Source organism: Convolutriloba macropyga, unplaced genomic scaffold, assembly GCF_964194025.1.
Source record: "Convolutriloba macropyga unplaced genomic scaffold, txConMacr16.3 SCAFFOLD_1705, whole genome shotgun sequence".
Lineage (NCBI taxonomy): Eukaryota > Metazoa > Xenacoelomorpha > Acoela > Convolutidae > Convolutriloba > Convolutriloba macropyga.
Window position 1 is genome coordinate 19,317 of NW_027453206.1, and position 5,360 is coordinate 24,676.

Here is a 5,360-nt window from a genome sequence, read left to right on the forward strand (position 1 = left end):
AGTAGTACTCATTTGTAATTATCACACATATTGGCCATGTAGGTAGATGTTTCGATATGGTAGGCAAGTAGGTAGGTACTAGTAGGTGGGTAGGTAGGTACTAGGTAGGTGACTTTGTGGTGCAATCAAATATCTGATATTGTCAATACTATCGATGATCCAACGGGCGGCCGATATCCGATACCATCGATAGTACAAATCGCAATAACGATTGGTATCGATGGTTGCTGCGAGTAGTGCGGTAGGTATCGATGGTTGGGCAATCGTAACTTGATGGTATTGATATCGGACCGTACGAGTATCGATGGTATCGATGTTCCGTGGGTGCTAGGGTAAAGGTATCGATGCTTCGCTGCTAGAATGGTGATGGTATCGATGGTTTGGGGCAGTTAGGTGATAGTATCGATGGTCAGGCGCGTCTTGCAGCCGCTTGGTAAACGATACTATCGATGGTCAAGCCCTCTGAATATGATAGTATCGATAGTGAGGGGCGTTCTAAACGATACTATTGATGGGACGGCTTGTTCTTCCCGATGCCATCGATACCATAGGGCTCGATACTTGATGCCATTTCGATGGCAATAGTATCAAAACCTTGATACCTACCACGATGTATCGATGGTTGATACCCAGCCTTACAGCGGCAGCGGTGCTCGCGGTGTTTCCGCCGGTTCCTTTTCCAATACTTTAGGCCGTCTATAAAGCTATCACAGGGTGTACTGGACCGCATTTGCGGTCCAGTTAGTACGAAAATATACGGATACGAGAGGGAAAATTACGGTATTGTGGACGTGGTCTTATAGTGTCGGAATAGTCGAAAAGGATAGTTACAGATATGAGCAGAGCTCATATATATATAATATATATATATAGATGCCTAAGCAAAGCTACGGAGGAATTACGAGTAGGCGAGTAATTCCAGTAGCTGTGTTAAAGCTAAAAGAAACATCAGATGCGGTTTGCTAGGTAGTCTGTATCTAAGGGGAAGCTGCAGCTGTAATCATACAGTAGGTATTCTGACACCCCCACTCAGATGCAGCGTTATACTAAGAAGAGCGAAAATAAGAAAAGCAGGAACCAAGCACACGGGCAGCCGCAATGTTGAAGGCAGGGCTAGGTAGGACCTTAGTAAACATGTCCGCAAGCTGGGACTAGTCGGTAGATATTTTTTCGATGCGTACTGTTTTGGCCAAGATTTGCTCGCGAGTATAGTGGTACTTGAACTCGATATGCCTGGTACGCTCATGAATGATGAAGTGAGTAGAGGTAGTCGCAATGCATGCGGAATTGTCCTCGAAGATCGGAGTAGGCCCAGTAATAGGAAAACCTAGGTCAGAGAGTAAGTGACGTAGATAGATGGCTTCTTTGACGGCATCACAGAGGGAGATGTATTCGGCTTCACAAGTAGAGAGCGCCACGGTAGTTTGTAGTTTCGACCGCCACGAAATAAGACACCCACGATAATGAAAGCACCAACCCGTGGTAGACCTGCGGGTTTTCTTGTCGGTGCCCCAATCAACATCTGCGTGGCCAATAAGATCAGTGTCCGCAGGCTTGGTAGAGAAGGAGATACCAACATGAGCAATGTTTGTTAGGTATTGGAGTACTCGTTTAGCGGCATTGAGATGAGACTCAGTGGGATTTTTCTGAAGGCGTGACAGAATACCGACAGCTGTAGCAATATCTGGACGAGTACACCAGGCTGCCTAGTGAAGACTGCCGATGCTTTTGCGGTACAGTTCTCGTTGATCCTTGTCCAGACTCCAGATCGGGGGAGACATGTTCAGGATCTTCACGCGGGTATAGAGAAAAATCCGTGGTCATGGGAGTAGAAGAGGGAGTACTGTCTTGAAGTCCGAATTTGTAGAGCATGTTTTCGATGTACTGGCTTTGATGAAGAGCAAGCTCATTCTTGTTGCGATCAATGGCAGTGCCTAGGAGCCAGGATGCCTCCCCTAGATCTTTGATGGGAAAATCCTGCTTGAAGGCTGCCTTGAGTTCTTCAAGATGAGAGAGTACTGGAGACGCGAGAGGTAGATCATCGACATATACAGAAATGATGAGATGCCGATGATCGTCCTTGAGTACGTAGATACAAGGATCTGCAGTATTTTGGACAAAACCGTAGTTAGTTAGCCAAGTGTGTAAGGTGAGGAACCAGTTGCGAGGGGCTTGTTTTAGTCCATATAGATTATTCTTCAGTTTTACCACCCCTTCTCTCATGGCTGTTGTTCTGATTCATGGGGTCCAAATCCAAGATACTGTCGAGTCCCTCTGGTATTTCGATGTAGACATCTTCATGTAGGTCGGCAATAAGAAAGGTTGTGTCAACGTCGATCTGATGAACATACCATTTGAGCTGGGCCATAATTATACCGAGAATGATGCGGAGACTAGCTGATTTGACTACAGGCGAGTAGATGTCATCGTAGTCGATGTCCTTGATCTGACTGTACCCTTTTACTACGAATCTGGCTTTGAGACGAGAAAGAGTACCATCCTTGTTGATCTGCACCTTGAAGCGCCAGCGAGTGCCTACCGTACGCGCCCCAGCTGGAAGAATAATGATTTCAAATGCCTTGTTCTGATGTAGGGACCGAAGTTCTGATTGAATGGCTTTAAGCCATTCCGCACGATAGGGGGATGACAACGCTTCAGAAAAGCTCTGTGGCTCTAGGATTGTACGAGGGTCTATAGGAATTGCACCCCCACTGGGTACGATACCGCTGGAGATTCCAGGATTATCCCCCACTGCGACTGTGGGAACTGTCGGCGGGGAGAGGCTGGGCTCCCGTGTTCAGTGGTGAAGAGGGGTGGGCATCGCCGCCTCATGGGGCGCCCCGCGCGGATGGGGAGAAACCACTTATGCCCATGGTAGGGGGGGTTTTTCATGAGTACGTACTCTTGTCCATGCTGGCAGAGTCTTTGAACATGCCCGGTACTCGTACAGTATCCGTGCTCGTACTCGTACGTACCGGGCCTCACACCTTGGTCGGGGTCCATTTACATATGGATATCGCGACCATATTGGCATGTGGGCGTTTCGCTGCCCAAGGGGGGGAGGTATGAGGAAGAGGATACACAGTTTCCTACACAGTCACACAGTTATAATAGTTCTAGACTTAACTGTGTAGGAATAAACTAAGTAATACGAACTATAACACAGTGCACATCTGAAGTACACAGTCGCAGACTCGCACATCAAGCGACTCATACTGAGCGCAGAATATTGACAAAAAGAGTAAAAGTGGGGATCCGCGAGAGTACTGAGTATTCCCACGAGTAGGGAGTTGTCGACGTACTCTCTACTCGGATTTGTCGCCGTAGTATCAATAATACGGCAGTGACTCAAGGATTATACATGTTTACTGCAACACGTTTACGGGAGTTTAACGGTCAGAGAGGTCAGATGCAGGTCAGATCTAGGATTTTCCCGCCAAGATTTCCGTTCCATCAGTACCTCAAGGATTATACAGGTGTACTGAACGTCTGCGGGAGATTAACGGTCAGAGAGGTCAGAAGCAGATCAGATCTAGGATTCCCCCCCAAGGTTTCCGTTCCCGCGTGCTGCACCATATCTGGGCCCACCACAGATCGCTAGCATCTCATGCACGTCTCATCTCCCACGCTTCACAACCCACCTCTCTCTCTCTCTCTCTCTCTCTCTCTGCTCACTGTCTATCACGCCATGGGAGGAGCCACAAGGCGGAACAGAGCCAAGCCCAAGGGGGATGGGGCTCGCGCCACCCCAGGTGAGTCCTCCTCGCCTGCCACGCAGCGGCAGGAGCTCGCTGACGCAGCGCACGCACTGCGATCCCGCACACGGCACCATCGGGCCTTGCGGCAAGCACTGACACCGCAAGGCGCGACGGCCGTGTACGGCGAGGCCCCGCCCGCCGCAACTACCGTCCCTCGGCAGCCCCGCACCCGACGTGAGCGTCCAGGGTCACCAGTGGAGGCTCCAACTCCACCAGTGCCAGCCCCGGAGGCAGAGGCCCAGGACCTCGTGAGCGATGCGGACGAGGACGACGCGGCCAGGACGGTTCCGTATGCTCTGGAGACAGAGTCTCCGTGAGTCCCCTGCGGCATGTTTCTTCTCTGGCTAATATCTGACAAATATTTGCCTATCTCTGACCTACATGTGATCATTATCTTATCATTCTCACTTGTCTCTGACCAATATCTGAACGCATTCCGGCGACTCGGTATCAGCGACGACCGATACTTCTCTGGCTGATATCTGACCAATATCTGACTATCTCTGACCTATATCAGATCACTATCTGATCATTCTCACTTGTCTCTGACCAATATCTGATCGCATTCCGGCGAACCGATATCAGCGACGACCGATACTTCTCTGGCTGATATCTAACCAATATCTGACTATCTCTGACCTATATCTGATAATTATCTTATCCTTCTGACCGGTCTCTGGCCAATATCTGACTTTGTGATAACATCTTAATAATCTGGTCTAGCCGACTTTCTCTGATCACGACAGGGACGAGGTCTTCGCTTGGGCCCGGCACCACTTCAAAGGGGAGGGTGCCCAACACCCGACCGCCTACCGGCTGGCTTTCCAGTGCGGCATGTGGGCCAGCGATGAGTCCATCCGCGTCTTCGGGAACTTCTTGGTCGACCTGTGGAGCCCTGTCCCGGAATCGCTGGTGCTTTTCTGCGACCCCGTCAACGGAGAAGGCGAGGACAACCGCCGGATGATGGACGCCACCCGCCGTCGGAACTCCAGCCGCATCGACTCTGCCAATAAGCCCCCCAACATTCTGGGCTTGATCATGCCCGTCAACCATTCCAACATGCACTGGTCGGTTCTCGTGGCCAAGGTACGGCAGTCGTATTTTCGGTTTTGGGTTTTAGGGTTTTAGGGTTTTGGTTTTTAGTAGGAGCTTTCTTGAGTAGGAAAGTGGCCCGGAACGGGTTCAAATGAAAGGTAAGGGTATCAAGAGCACATTTCTTGAATAGCGGACTAGTGGCTTTAAGTTTTGGCGTCATGGCGCGATTTTTTTCGTTTGGGAAAACCTGCGGTTTTTTTTTGCAACCCATTTACTCCTAAGAATGGCTCGTTCTCCCAGCCCCGCCATTATTAGCACCCCTCCATTGGCATGCAAATCCAACATTACGTCTAGAACACATGTGCAAGAGGGCATACCCACTAAAAGTCTGCAACACCCCCAAAACACCCAAGACCAATTGATCCATGCGGCAAATCTGGCAGTTTCAACTCCTTTTGCACCTTAGAATGGCTCGTTCTCCCAACCCCACGATTATTTGCACCTCTCCATTGGCATGCATATCCCGCATGATGTCTAGAGGACATGTGAAGAGGGCGTACCCAAGTA